We start from the raw sequence: 15,945 nt of genomic DNA on the forward strand, positions 1-15,945 counted from the left end.
CCGTGGACATCCCGTCCTTGAGATGGAACCACCACCTGAGTAAAAGATGGGTCTTGAGGGATACCTGAATTGACTTGTCTCAGTGGACAGCTCTGAGTTGTCGTCAGTTGGATGACATGGCTTTCTCCATCCAATTCCACATGCCCCTTATGGGAATCTCCTCTAGATACACTCTCTACCAGAGAGGGACGCATCCATGGTCAACAGGGTCCAGGTGTACTGGACTGTGGACGCTTCATCCAATTTCATGATCCTCTTATGGAACTCTTCTTTAGATGCGCTCTCCACTGGAGGGAGACATCAATGGTCAACATGGTCTGGTGTTAGTTGGACCGTGGACACTCTCCATCCGAGAGGAATGCATAGGTAGTCATCAGGGTCTGGCTTTAGCTGGACCGTGGGCGCTCTCCAGAGAGGGAGAATCCTTTGCACTGAGTATCTGCAGAGAAGTCAAGGTTATTGGCACAGTTGGTGGACCACTGAGCCAATACACATACAATCATCACACACACAACACATATCGAGGAAGTACAGTGGCTTGCAAAAGTATTCATACCCCTTGAAACTTTTCATGTTTTGTAACCTTACAACCATAAACCTAGCAATCCTGGAAGAAAACCTGTTGGAGATGGCAAAAGACTTGAGATTGGGAAGGAGAGTCACCTTCCAGCAAGACAATGACCCTAAACCAACAGCCCGATCTCCAGTGGAGGGTTTAGATAAAAGAATATTCCTGTGTTAGAATGGCCCAAAGTCCTGACCTAAATCCAATTGAGCACCTGTGACAAGACATGACAATTACTGTTCACAGACGCTCCATCCAATCTGGCTGAGCCTGAGCTATTTTGCAGAGAAGAATGGGCAAAAATTTCAGTCTCCAGATGTGCAAAGCTGGTAGAGACAGAGCCTTGTAGCTTGAACTGCAGAGAATGGAGGCTCTACAAAGTATTGGGATAGGGGGCTGAAGACTTTTGAACTTCACACTTTCCAGGTTTTTATTTGATTAATATTTTAATAATCATGTATCATTTTCCTTCCACTTCACAATTATCGGCTACTTTGTGTTTGTTATCTCTGGGAATTTCAATAAAATACATTTAAGTTTGTGGTTGTAAGGTAACTAGAGATGAGCGAACACTAAAATGTTCGAGGTTCGAAATTCGATTCGAACAGCCGCTCAATGTTCGTGTGTTCGAACGGGTTTCGAACCCCATTATAGTCTATGGGGAACAGATACTCGTTAAGGGGGAAACCCAAATCCGTGTCTGGAGGGTCACCAAGTCCACTATGACACCCCAGGAAATGATGCCAACACCTCTGGAATGACACTGGGACAGCAGGGGAAGCATGTCTGGGGGCATCTAACACACCAAAGACCCTCTATTACCCCAACATCACAGCCTAACAACTACACACTTTACACACTCAATACCACCTCTCTGACAGTAGGAAAACACCTTGAAACATGTGTATTTGGCACTTGCAGTGAGGAGAGCTTGTCACCAGCAGTGAATTTGGCCCTTGTAGTAAGTTGAGGTTGGCACCAACATTTGTTTTGAAAATCAGGGTGGATTGAGCCTCTAACCAGCAGAGTTTGGGCAAATTCATGGTGGAGGGAGCCTCTAAAAACCCCAGTTTGGACCAATTCATGGTGGAGGGAGCCTCTAACCAGCCCAGTTTGGGCAAATTCATGGTGGAGGGAGCCTCTAAAAAACCCAGTTTGGACCAATTCATGGTGGAGGGAGCCTCTAACCAGCCCAGTTTGGGCAAATTCATGGTGGAGGGAGCCTCTAACCAGCCCAGTTTGGACCAATTAATGGTGGAGGGAGCCTCTAACCAGCCCAGTTTGGACCAATTAATGGTGGAGGGAGCCTCTAACCACCCCAGTTTGGACCAATTCATGGTGGAGGGAGCCTCTAAAAAGCCCAGTTTGGGCAAATTCATGGTGGAGGGAGCCTCTAAAAAACCCAGTTTGGACCAATTCATGGTGGAGGGAGCCTCTAACCAGCCCAGTTTGGACCAATTAATGGTGGAGGGAGCCTCTAAACAGCCAAGTTTGGACCAATTCATGGTGGAGGGAGCCTCTAAAAACCCCAGTTTGGACCAATTCATGGTGGAGGGAGCCTCTAACCAGCCCAGTTTGGGCAAATTCATGGTGGAGGGAGCCTCTAAACAGCCCAGTTTGGGCAAATTCATGGTGGAGGGAGCCTCTAACCAGCCCAGTTTGGACCAATTAATGGTGGAGGGAGCCTCTAACCAGCCCAGTTTGGACCAATTAATGGTGGAGGGAGCCTCTAACCACCCCAGTTTGGACCAATTCATGGTGGAGGGAGCCTCTAACCAGCCCAGTTTGGACCAATTCATGGTGGAGGGAGCCTCTAAAAAACCCAGTTTGGACCAATTCATGGTGGAGGGAGCCTCTAAACAGCCCAGTTTGGGCAAATTCATGGTGGAGGGAGCCTCTAAAAACCCCAGTTTGGACCAATTCATGGTGGAGGGAGCCTCTAACCAGCCCAGTTTGGGCAAATTCATGGTGGAGGGAGCCTCTAAAAAACCCAGTTTGGACCAATTCATGGTGGAGGGAGCCTCTAACCAGCCCAGTTTGGGCAAATTCATGGTGGAGGGAGCCTCTAACCAGCCCAGTTTGGACCAATTAATGGTGGAGGGAGCCTCTAACCAGCCCAGTTTGGACCAATTAATGGTGGAGGGAGCCTCTAACCACCCCAGTTTGGACCAATTCATGGTGGAGGGAGCCTCTAAACAGCCCAGTTTGGGCAAATTCATGGTGGAGGGAGCCTCTAAAAAACCCAGTTTGGACCAATTCATGGTGGAGGGAGCCTCTAACCAGCCCAGTTTGGACCAATTAATGGTGGAGGGAGCCTCTAAACAGCCAAGTTTGGACCAATTCATGGTGGAGGGAGCCTCTAAAAACCCCAGTTTGGACCAATTCATGGTGGAGGGAGCCTCTAACCAGCCCAGTTTGGGCAAATTCATGGTGGAGGGAGCCTCTAAACAGCCCAGTTTGGGCAAATTCATGGTGGAGGGAGCCTCTAACCAGCCCAGTTTGGACCAATTAATGGTGGAGGGAGCCTCTAACCAGCCCAGTTTGGACCAATTAATGGTGGAGGGAGCCTCTAACCAGCCCAGTTTGGACCAATTAATGGTGGAGGGAGCCTCTAACCACCCCAGTTTGGACCAATTCATGGTGGAGGGAGCCTCTAACCAGCCCAGTTTGGACCAATTCATGGTGGAGGGAGCCTCTAAAAAACCCAGTTTGGACCAATTCATGGTGGAGGGAGCCTCTAAACAGCCCAGTTTGGGCAAATTCATGGTGGAGGGAGCCTCTAAAAAACCCAGTTTGGACCAATTCATGGTGGAGGGAGCCTCTAACCAGCCCAGTTTGGACCAATTAATGGTGGAGGGAGCCTCTAAACAGCCAAGTTTGGACCAATTCATGGTGGAGGGAGCCTCTAAAAACCCCAGTTTGGACCAATTCATGGTGGAGGGAGCCTCTAACCAGCCCAGTTTGGACCAATTAATGGTGGAGGGAGCCTCTAACCAGCCCAGTTTGGACCAATTAATGGTGGAGGGAGCCTCTAACCACCCCAGTTTGGACCAATTCATGGTGGAGGGAGCCTCTAAACAGCCCAGTTTGGGCAAATTCATGGTGGAGGGAGCCTCTAAAAAACCCAGTTTGGACCAATTCATGGTGGAGGGAGCCTCTAACCAGCCCAGTTTGGACCAATTAATGGTGGAGGGAGCCTCTAAACAGCCAAGTTTGGACCAATTCATGGTGGAGGGAGCCTCTAAAAACCCCAGTTTGGACCAATTCATGGTGGAGGGAGCCTCTAACCAGCCCAGTTTGGACCAATTAATGGTGGAGGGAGCCTCTAACCAGCCCAGTTTGGACCAATTAATGGTGGAGGGAGCCTCTAACCACCCCAGTTTGGACCAATTCATGGTGGAGGGAGCCTCTAAACAGCCCAGTTTGGGCAAATTCATGGTGGATGGAGCCTCTAAAAAACCCAGTTTGGACCAATTCATGGTGGAGGGAGCCTCTAACCAGCCCAGTTTGGACCAATTAATGGTGGAGGGAGCCTCTAAACAGCCAAGTTTGGACCAATTCATGGTGGAGGGAGCCTCTAAAAACCCCAGTTTGGACCAATTCATGGTGGAGGGAGCCTCTAACCAGCCCAGTTTGGGCAAATTCATGGTGGAGGGAGCCTCTAAACAGCCCAGTTTGGGCAAATTCATGGTGGAGGGAGCCTCTAACCAGCCCAGTTTGGACCAATTAATGGTGGAGGGAGCCTCTAACCAGCCCAGTTTGGACCAATTCATGGTGGAGGGAGCCTCTAACCAGCCCAGTTTGGACCAATTAATGGTGGAGGGAGCCTCTAACCACCCCAGTTTGGACCAATTCATGGTGGAGGGAGCCTCTAACCAGCCCAGTTTGGACCAATTCATGGTGGAGGGAGCCTCTAAAAAACCCAGTTTGGACCAATTCATGGTGGAGGGAGCCTCTAAACAGCCCAGTTTGGGCAAATTCATGGTGGAGGGAGCCTCTAAAAAACCCAGTTTGGACCAATTCATGGTGGAGGGAGCCTCTAACCAGCCCAGTTTGGACCAATTAATGGTGGAGGGAGCCTCTAAACAGCCAAGTTTGGACCAATTCATGGTGGAGGGAGCCTCTAAAAACCCCAGTTTGGACCAATTCATGGTGGAGGGAGCCTCTAACCAGCCCAGTTTGGACCAATTAATGGTGGAGGGAGCCTCTAACCAGCCCAGTTTGGACCAATTAATGGTGGAGGGAGCCTCTAACCACCCCAGTTTGGACCAATTCATGGTGGAGGGAGCCTCTAAACAGCCCAGTTTGGGCAAATTCATGGTGGAGGGAGCCTCTAAAAAACCCAGTTTGGACCAATTCATGGTGGAGGGAGCCTCTAACCAGCCCAGTTTGGACCAATTAATGGTGGAGGGAGCCTCTAAACAGCCAAGTTTGGACCAATTCATGGTGGAGGGAGCCTCTAAAAACCCCAGTTTGGACCAATTCATGGTGGAGGGAGCCTCTAACCAGCCCAGTTTGGACCAATTAATGGTGGAGGGAGCCTCTAACCAGCCCAGTTTGGACCAATTAATGGTGGAGGGAGCCTCTAACCAGCCCAGTTTGGACCAATTAATGGTGGAGGGCGCCTCTAACCACCCCAATTTGGACCAATTCATGGTGGAGGGAGCCTCTAAACAGCCAAATTTGGACCAATTCATGGTGAAGGGAGCCTCTAAAAACCCGTTTGGACCAATTCATGGTGGAGGGAGCCTCTAACCAGCCCAGTTTGGGCAAATTCATGGTGGAGGGAGCCTCTAAACAGCCCAGTTTGGGCAAATTCATGGTGGAGGGAGCCTCTAACCAGCCCAGTTTGGACCAATTAATGGTGGAGGGAGCCTCTAACCAGCCCAGTTTGGACCAATTAATGGTGGAGGGAGCCTCTAACCAGCCCAGTTTGGACCAATTAATGGTGGAGGGAGCCTCTAACCACCCCAGTTTGGACCAATTCATGGTGGAGGGAGCCTCTAACCAGCCCAGTTTGGACCAATTCATGGTGGAGGGAGCCTCTAAAAAACCCAGTTTGGACCAATTCATGGTGGAGGGAGCCTCTAAACAGCCCAGTTTGGGCAAATTCATGGTGGAGGGAGCCTCTAAAAAACCCAGTTTGGACCAATTCATGGTGGAGGGAGCCTCTAACCAGCCCAGTTTGGACCAATTAATGGTGGAGGGAGCCTCTAAACAGCCAAGTTTGGACCAATTCATGGTGGAGGGAGCCTCTAAAAACCCCAGTTTGGACCAATTCATGGTGGAGGGAGCCTCTAACCAGTCCAGTTTGGACCAATTAATGGTGGAGGGAGCCTCTAACCAGCCCAGTTTGGACCAATTAATGGTGGAGGGAGCCTCTAACCACCCCAGTTTGGACCAATTCATGGTGGAGGGAGCCTCTAAACAGCCAAGTTTGGACCAATTCATGGTGAAGGGAGCCTCTAAAAACCCGTTTGGACCAATTCATGGTGGAGGGAGCCTCTAACCAGCCCAGTTTGGGCAAATTCATGGTGGAGGGAGCCTCTAAACAGCCCAGTTTGGGCAAATTCATGGTGGAGGGAGCCTCTAACCAGCCCAGTTTGGACCAATTAATGGTGGAGGGAGCCTCTAACCAGCCCAGTTTGGACCAATTAATGGTGGAGGGAGCCTCTAACCAGCCCAGTTTGGACCAATTAATGGTGGAGGGAGCCTCTAACCACCCCAGTTTGGACCAATTCATGGTGGAGGGAGCCTCTAACCAGCCCAGTTTGGACCAATTCATGGTGGAGGGAGCCTCTAAAAAACCCAGTTTGGACCAATTCATGGTGGAGGGAGCCTCTAAACAGCCCAGTTTGGGCAAATTCATGGTGGAGGGAGCCTCTAAAAAACCCAGTTTGGACCAATTCATGGTGGAGGGAGCCTCTAACCAGCCCAGTTTGGACCAATTAATGGTGGAGGGAGCCTCTAAACAGCCAAGTTTGGACCAATTCATGGTGGAGGGAGCCTCTAAAAACCCCAGTTTGGACCAATTCATGGTGGAGGGAGCCTCTAACCAGCCCAGTTTGGACCAATTAATGGTGGAGGGAGCCTCTAACCAGCCCAGTTTGGACCAATTAATGGTGGAGGGAGCCTCTAACCACCCCAGTTTGGACCAATTCATGGTGGAGGGAGCCTCTAAACAGCCCAGTTTGGGCAAATTCATGGTGGAGGGAGCCTCTAAAAAACCCAGTTTGGACCAATTCATGGTGGAGGGAGCCTCTAACCAGCCCAGTTTGGACCAATTAATGGTGGAGGGAGCCTCTAAACAGCCAAGTTTGGACCAATTCATGGTGGAGGGAGCCTCTAAAAACCCCAGTTTGGACCAATTCATGGTGGAGGGAGCCTCTAACCAGCCCAGTTTGGACCAATTAATGGTGGAGGGAGCCTCTAACCAGCCCAGTTTGGACCAATTAATGGTGGAGGGAGCCTCTAACCAGCCCAGTTTGGACCAATTAATGGTGGAGGGAGCCTCTAACCACCCCAGTTTGGATCAATTCATGGTGGAGGGAGCCTCTAACCAGCCCAGTTTGGACCAATTCATGGTGGAGGGAGCCTCTAAAAAACCCAGTTTGGACCAATTCATGGTGGAGGGAGCCTCTAAACAGCCCAGTTTGGGCAAATTCATGGTGGAGGGAGCCTCTAAACAGCCCAGTTTGGGCAAATTCATGGTGGAGGGAGCCTCTAACCAGCCCAGTTTGGACCAATTAATGGTGGAGGGAGCCTCTAACCAGCCCAGTTTGGACCAATTCATGGTGGAGGGAGCCTCTAAACAGCCCAGTTTTGGCAAATTCATGGTGGAAGGAGCCTCTAACCAGCAGAGTTGTGGGAAAGCAGGGTGGAGGGAGCCTCTAACCAGCAGAGTTGGTGGAAATCAGGGTGGAGGGAGCCTCTAACCAGCAGAGTTGGGGGAAATCATGTTGGAGGGAGCCTAGTATTAGCAGAATTGTGCAACGCTTATGGTGGATGAGTATGAGGATGCGGAGGAATTGGAGAGGTTGAGTACAGACATGGAGTTTCATGTTGGGGTGCTTTACACAGGTGGGCACAAAAATGAAGGCTCTATCCAGTGGTGGTTCATTTTTATCAAAGTGAGCCGGTCGGCACTCTCAGCTGACAGACGGGTGCGCTTGTCAGTGATGATGCCACCGGCTGCACTGAACACCCTCTCAGATAGGACGCTGGCGGCAGGACAGGACAGCACCTCCAAGGCATATAGGGCAAGTTCAAGCCACAGGTCCAACTTCGACACCCAATACGTGTAGGGCGCAGAGGGGTCGGAGAGGACAGGGCTGTGGTCGGAAAGGTATTCCCGCAACATGCGCCTATACTTCTCACGCCTGGTGACACTAGGACCCTCCGTGGCGGCACTTTGGCGAGGGGGTGCCATCAAGGTGTCCCAGACCTTAGACAGTGTGCCCCTCGTTTGTGTGGACCGGTGAGAACTTGGTTGCCTACTGGAGGAACTGCCCTCCCTGCCGCCAACGTCACATGCTGGAAACATCTCCATCATATTCTGCACCAATTGCCTGTGGCAAGCATTGATGCGATTGGCCCTCCCCTCTACCGGAATAAAAGACGAGATGTTGTTTTTATACCGGGGGTCAAGGATAGCAAAGATCCAGTACTGGTTGTCCTCCATGATTTTGACAATACGCTTGTCGGTTGTAAAGCACCCCAACATGAACTCAGCCATGTCTGCCACAGTGTTAGTTGGCATGACTCCTCTGGCCCCACCGGAAAGTTCAATCTCCATTTCCTCCTCATCCTCCATGTCTACCCATCCGCGCTGCAACAATGGGACGATTCGAAGTTGCCCGGAAGCCTCCTGTATCACCATCACATCATCGGACAACTCTTCTTCCTCCTCCTCCTCCTCCTCCTCCTCCATTAAACGCAGTGAAGCGGACAGATGTGTGGACCTACTCTCCAGCTGTGACGGATCGGATGCTATCCCTAACTCCTCTGTGTGATCTGAGTTATCCCTGATGTCAATCAGGGATTCTCTCAGAACACACAAGAGCGGGATTGTAAGGCTCACCATCGCATCCTCAGAGCTCACCCTCCTTGTGGACTCCTCAAAGACCCGTAGGATGTCACAAAGGTCTCTCATCCATGGCCACTCATGGATGTGAAACTGAGGCAGCTGACTTTGTGGCACCCTAGGGTTTTGTAGCTGGTATTCCATCAAAGGTCTCTGCTGCTCAACCACTCTATTCAACATCTGAAACGTTGAGTTCCAGCGTGTGGGGACGTCGCACAAAAGCCGGTGTTGTGGCACATGCAGGCGTTGCTGGAGAGATTTTAAGCTAGCAGCGGCTACTGTCGACTTGCGAAAGTGGGCGCACATGCGCCGCACTTTCACCAGTAGCTCTGGAACATTGGGGTAGCTCTTTAGGAAACGTTGCACCACTAGGTTGAAGACGTGGGCCAGGCATGGAACATGTTGGAGTCCGGCAAGCTCCAGAGCTGCTACCAGGTTCCGGCCGTTATCACAAACGACCATGCCTGGGCCCAGGTGCAGCGGCTCAAACCATATTGCCGTCTCATCGAGGAGGGCATCCCTCACCTCGGAGGCAGTGTGCTGTCTGTCCCCCAAGCTGATCAGCTTCAGCACAGCCTGCTGACGTCTACCAACGCCAGTGCTGCAACGTTTCCAACTCGTAGCTGGGGTCAATCTAACAGCGGAGGAGGAGGCGGTGGCGGAGGAGGAGGCGGTGGCGGAGGAGAAGGCGGTAGAGGAGGAGGAGGAGGGGGGTGTTCTTCTCGTGTCCCTGCCAGGAATGTTAGGCGGGGAGACGAGGTACACCGGGCCAGTTTGGGAAGCAGTCCCAGCCTCAACTACATTCACCCAGTGTGCCGTCAGTGAAATGTAGCGTCCCTGTCCGCATGCACTTGTCCACGCGTCGGTGGTCAAGTGGACCTTTGTGCAAAGCGCGGAACTAAGGGCCCGCCTGATGTTGAGTGACACGTGCTGGTGCAAGGCGGGGACGGCACACCGGGAGAAGTAGTGACGGCTAGGGACGGCATAGCGAGGTGCCGCAGTTGCCATCAGGTCCAGGAAGGCGGGAGTTTCAACAAGCCGGAACGCCAACATCTCCTGGGCCAGCAGTTTAGCGATGTTGGCGTTCAAGGCTTGCGCGTGTGGGTGGTTAGCAGTGTATTTCTGCCGCCGCTCCAATGTCTGAGAGATGGTGGGTTGTTGTAAAGAAACGCCTGATGGTGCCTTTGATGGTGCAGGAGAAGGAGATAAGACAGGACCAGGGGAGGATGAGGTAGAAGTCAACAAAGTGGCGGAGGCAGATGAAGTGGTGTCCTGGCTCGTCCTCTGGAGTGCATCGCCAGCACAGTCAGCAGTGGCAGTGGCAGAGGCAGAGGCAGTGGCAGAGGCAGTGGCAGTGGCGTGAACGGCAGGCGGCCTTTGTCCTGCCGTTGCTGCCTGCCACTGATTCCAGTGCTTGGATTCCAAATGACGGCGCATTGAAGTGGTGGACAGGTTGCTCTTCTCAGAGCCCCTAATCAATTTCGAGAGGCAAATTGTGCAGACAACACTATATCTGTCCTCGGCGCATTCCTTGAAAAAACTCCACACCTTCGAGAAACGTGCCCTCGAGGTGGGAGTTTTTCGGGGCTGGGTACGAACTGGAACATCTTGGGAGATTCCGGGTGTGGCCTGGCTTCGCCTAAGCTGCTGACCTCTGCCTCTGCCTCTAGCTACCCTTTTTGGTGCTGCACCTGCCTCAACATCCACACTACTTTCCCCGCTTGACATCCCCCCTGTCCAGGTCGGGTCAGTGTCCTCATCATCCACCACTTCCTCTTCCAACTCCTGTCTCATCTCCTCCTCCCGCACAATGCGCCGGTCAACTGGATGCCCTGACGGCAACTGCGTCACATCATCGTCGATGAGGGTGGGTTGCTGGTCATCCACCACCAAATCGAACGGAGATGGAGGAGACTCTAGTGTTTGAGCATCTGGACACAGATGCTCCTCTGTTAGGTTCGTGGAATCGTGACGTGGAGAGGCAGGTTGAGGGACAATGAAAGGAGCGGAGAACAGCTCTGGGGAGCAGGGACAGTTTGGGTTATTGTTCTGTAAAGCTTCGGAATTTTGGGAGGAAGGAAGACAAGACTGTTGGGTAATAGGAGGAGAGGAGGCAGAGTCTGACTGGCTGCTGGACAATGTGCTGTAAGCGTTCTCTGACAGCCATTGCAAGACCTGTTCCTGGTTCTCGGGCCTACTAAGGTTTGTACCCTGCAGTTTAGTTAATGTGGCAAGCAACCCTGGCACTGTGGAGTGGCGCAATGCTTGCTGCCCCACAGGAGTAGGCACGGGACGCCCTGTGGCTTCACTGCTACCTTGCTCCCCAGAACCATTCCCCCGACCTCGCCCACGGCCTCGTCCACGTCCCTTTCCGGGAGCCTTGCGCATTTTGAATTCCTAGATAGAAATTGGCACTGTATACCAGTAGTAAAAATTGTGGGTGCACGTAACCCCAATATATTCTTTGAATTCCCAGTCAGACACTGGCACTATATGGCAGTAGCAAGAAATGAGGGTATTTGTATTCCCAATATACTCTTTAAATTCCCAGTCAGACAATGGCACTGTATACCAGTAGTAAAAATTGTGGGTGCACGTAACCCCAATATATTCTTTGAATTCCCAGTCAGAAACTGGCACTATATGGCAGTAGCAAGAAATGAGGGTATTTGTATTCCCAATATACTCTTTGAATTCCCAGTCAGACAATGGCACTGTATACCAGTAGTAAAAATTGTGGGTGCACGTAACCCCAATATATTCTTTGAATTACCAGTCAGAAACTGGCACTATATGGCAGTAGCAAGAAATGAGGGTATTTATAACCCCAATATATTCTTTGAATTCCCAGTCAGACAATGGCACTGTATACCAGTAGTAAAAATTGTGGGTGCACGTAACCCCAATATATTCTTTGAATTCCCAGTCAGAAACTGGCACTATATGGCAGTAGCAAGAAATGAGGGTATTTGTATTCCCAATATACTCTTTGAATTCCCAGTCAGACAATGGCACTGTATACCAGTAGTAAAAATTGTGGGTGCACGTAACCCCAATATATTCTTTGAATTACCAGTCAGAAACTGGCACTATATGGCAGTAGCAAGAAATGAGGGTATTTATAACCCCAATATATTCTTTGAATTCCCAGTCAGACAATGGCACTGTATACCAGTAGTAAAAATTGTGGGTGCACGTAACCCCAATATATTCTTTGAATTCCCAGTCAGAAACTGGCACTATATGGCAGTAGCAAGAAATGAGGGTATTTGTATTCCCAATATACTCTTTGAATTCCCAGTCAGACAATGGCACTGTATACCAGTAGTAAAAATTGTGGGTGCACGTAACCCCAATATATTCTTTGAATTACCAGTCAGAAACTGGCACTATATGGCAGTAGCAAGAAATGAGGGTATTTATAACCCCAATATATTCTTTGAATTCCCAGTCAGACACTGGCACTATATGGCAGTAGCAAGAAATGAGGGTATTTGTATTCCCAATATATTCTTTGAATTCCCAGTCAGACAATGGCACTGTATACCAGTAGTAAAAATTGTGGGTGCACATAACCCCAATATATTCTTTGAATTCCCAGTCAGACACTGGCACTATATGGCAGTAGCAAGAAATGAGGGTATTTGTATTCCCAATATATTCTTTGAATTCCCAGTCAGACAATGGCACTGTATACCAGTAGTAAAAATTGTGGGTGTATATAGCCCCAATTCTATTGCTAGGGGACTTGCAGGGTATTTCTGGGGTGAAGGTGGGGGGGCACACCGTTGGAACGGGTATCGGGGTATATATCGGGTATACGGGAATACACTGACAGTGTATTCCATTCAGGATCCTGGGAAAGCTGGGTTGCGGCGATTGAGCCCGTCAGTGCCACGTTACACTGACAAGCTTCTCCCTGGAATTTAGCTCTTACAAGAGCTGTTGGTTGTCTTCTCCTTCCTATCCTAGCCTGTCCCTGCCTACCCAGAATCTAAGCCCTAGCTAGCTGGACGGAAACCTCCGTCCTCGGTGAATTGCAAGCTCAGAATGACGCGAACCTGGGCGGCGCTGTTCTTTTAAATTAGAGGTCACATGTATTCGGCAGCCAATGGGTTTTGCCTACTTTTTTCAACGTCACCGGTGTCGTAGTTCCTGTCCCACCTACCCTGTGCTGTTATTGGAGCAAAAAAGGCGCCAGGGAAGGTGGGAGGGGAATCGAGTAATGGCGCACTTTACCACGCGGTGTTCGATTCGATTCGAACATGCCGAACAGCCTAATATCCGATCGAACATGAGTTCGATAGAACACTGTTCGCTCATCTCTAAAGGTAACAAAATGGGAAAAAGTTCAAGGGGTGTGAATACTTCTGCAAGGCACTGTAGCTGGTGCCGCTAAGATATTGATTGTCTGCAAGTGAAAGCGTACATCACATCTCAAGTCTAGGGCAGCAAACAGTGTCAGTATTAATATTATCATTAACATGTCTGTTGATCCTGTGATTTTCACAATTCCAGGACTTGGTTTTGCAATTTCAATGTTGACCAGGAAAAGCATCATGACTACTAACCCCTGGTTCACATTAGCGTATGTATTCCTTCCGGGGAGTCCACATGTTGGAGGCGTGTTGTTTTACAGTCACTGCAAAGTCGATGGGATTCTAGCAAATCAAATCGACACATTGCAGAAAACTTCTATAGACAAGGGGCAGAACGGCTTGTGACTTTGGAATCCATGCCAGATGATTCTGTTGCACTTTCATACCAGACAATGGACTCTCTAAGCAATCCTTTATATGTATGTCATCTGGGGTGCCAGGTCTAAGTTTGTCATTCTTAAAGGATTTTTTGGCCTCTAATACATATGTTATAGTGATGATCTCTCCACAGGAAATAAAAATAAGAAGTCATTGGTGAAAAAGAGGAATTTGCTCCTAGCTACCTTCCAATAGGTACAATTTACATATTCCTTACACAGGATAGCTTATCAGTGACTGATCTTTGGGGGTCCCGGACCCCACACCTATCAGACATTTGGCAGCCTCCAGGCATTGGGTGCGGAGCTTGTGCAGTTTGTAATAGGAGCGGAGCTGCAGCCTCCTGGAAACACTGCGATAACGTGAATAGGAGCGGCCCACACTGTGGCAGCTTCCAGCTCCTTGAGACTGTCAAAACAGCTGATCCGTGCAGGGTCCAGGGGTCAAACCCCGCAGATCACAAACTGATCACATAACCCGTTAATACATCAGTATCAAAAATACATTTGGGGCAGCCATGTAACACCCTCAGTGCTGATTTTGAAAGAAAGCGGCCATAGTTATTTGTTGGTCATCTAAACTACTGTCTTTACTTTTTTTCTGCAATTAATTGATCTGTAAGATCTTGAGGACAAGCTCCTAATGGTTAATACTTCAGTTTTTAGACTGGATCACAGGGGACACGAGGCAATGTTTCGTCTCTGCTGAGTATTTTCCCCATGGCCACTTGCTTTCTCGCTGTAAGTATGTGCAGGCTCATGTAAGTCCATACTACAGTATATAAAGCGTCTAAGCTTCTGACTATTGCACATCATCTGCCATAAGCTCACTAAGTGCACAAGGGTGTTATCATTCATGGTAATTATATCTCAGTGTTTATGAAGAGCCATGGAAATAGAGAGTGGAAGAGCAGGAGACATTTTTGAAATTGCACATATTGTCTTCAGCTCACGGACTGCGCCTTGTTATCTGACTTGACATAGGTATCTGCTTTGCTTGGGATAATCTGGGGTGCAGTATCTAAGAATCCGGGCGTACTGTGTATGAATACTGTGCATTTGGATCCTTATAAAAAAAACTACAATTACAATGTTAACGTTCCAGACAGGGGTTTCTTTGTTTAATAGACTGCACCAAACCAGCTCAGTCAGAGAGAGATGAATGTAATGGGATAATTGTATCATCTCCCTGGATACTGAGGACGCAGCAGATCCCGGCAGCCGTAGACTGTGTGCAAGGAAAAGCTGAGGGGTTAAGCTATTCTTCAATAAATACAAGCCGAAACAAGGTTCACGTTATGCCGCAGGGTTTATCTAAATAAGTGCGGAATCACACACAGCAGATTTGTTATGTTAATGGGGTTGATCTTGCAATGTGTGCATGAATCTCTGCAAGCTCCATTGAGATTAATGGTTCGGTCACGGATAATTCTGAGATAAATCTGCCACATGGGCTTATTCAGACAGTTGTAATATGGCCACAATATACAGACTGTGTTCTAATGATCTAGAAAGGGAACCTTCGCCACTCCAGCTGCTGTGAAACTACAACACCCAACATTCTCCATTCTCTTCCATGGGAGTTCCAAGAACAGCAGAGAAAGTATGCATTCTGGGAGTTGTAGTTTTGCAACAGCTGGAGAGCCATACGTTCCCTTCTCCTGATCTAGATGCATCGTGGATGTCCATGATGCTGTACAAAGAGTCTAAGCTGACCAAGAAACATGCCCCGGACCTTCTTATACATATATACCTGATCAGGCTAGGTTCACATCTCTTTTCCCAATTCAGTAGAAACCTGTAGAAACCTGATGGACCCCACTATATTGTAAACGGTCCGAGGATAACTTCTTTTTTAGCAGACAGTAACATCCTCTTCCTTTTCTTCTTTCAAGGTGAACTAGGCAGGGTCACACCTCTAATGAGGCGAGGTGAGGCGACCGCATCAGGCGGCACTCTGGAGGGGGCAGCAGCTGCGGCAATTAGATTTTTTTTTTTTTACTTTTTTTTCTAAACTAGCGCAGGAGAGGGCTGTTCTGAAATATGAGCGAAGGAGAAAGGGAGAGATGTGGATAGTGTGCATTGAGGATGTGAATGTGATCTCTATGTGGGAAGAGAGAGGACTGATATGGCCCTCTTTGATATCATGTGTAAAAACTGGTTTTTGGTTTGTTTAGTTGGAGTTCTAACCACTTCAGTTTGTGTACTTGATCTGATGATGAATGTCCCTGCATTGAAAATATTATCCGATAGTGATCTGGTCACTACCCAAATCCCATCCAGACCAATTGGTGACTATGGATGCCATCTTCGAGATGATATTAGTTTAGGAAGATAAACTGCATCCAAAAATGTACCAATCTCAGGAGGCGAAGGTTTCCCTTCAACAGCAAACAATGTCATGTAGTCTTTTATATGATATCTTCTAATTCACCAGATGATGGTTTATTCAGTACATTGTCTTCCTGATCTGAAATGTATTTGGTATTATATTGTTATCATGATCAAATTTTGCTACAAACCATTAAGAAGAAATCTGAT

The 15,945-nt window shown here is 49.1% G+C and overlaps 1 pseudogene; it reads left to right on the plus strand.

The window, feature by feature from the left end:
* LOC142204380 (NACHT, LRR and PYD domains-containing protein 12-like) overlaps window positions 1-15,945 on the plus strand; it is a 997,553-nt pseudogene that overhangs the window by 91,955 nt on the left and 889,653 nt on the right.

Source organism: Leptodactylus fuscus, chromosome 5 (genome assembly GCF_031893055.1).
Source record: "Leptodactylus fuscus isolate aLepFus1 chromosome 5, aLepFus1.hap2, whole genome shotgun sequence".
Lineage (NCBI taxonomy): Eukaryota > Metazoa > Chordata > Amphibia > Anura > Leptodactylidae > Leptodactylus > Leptodactylus fuscus.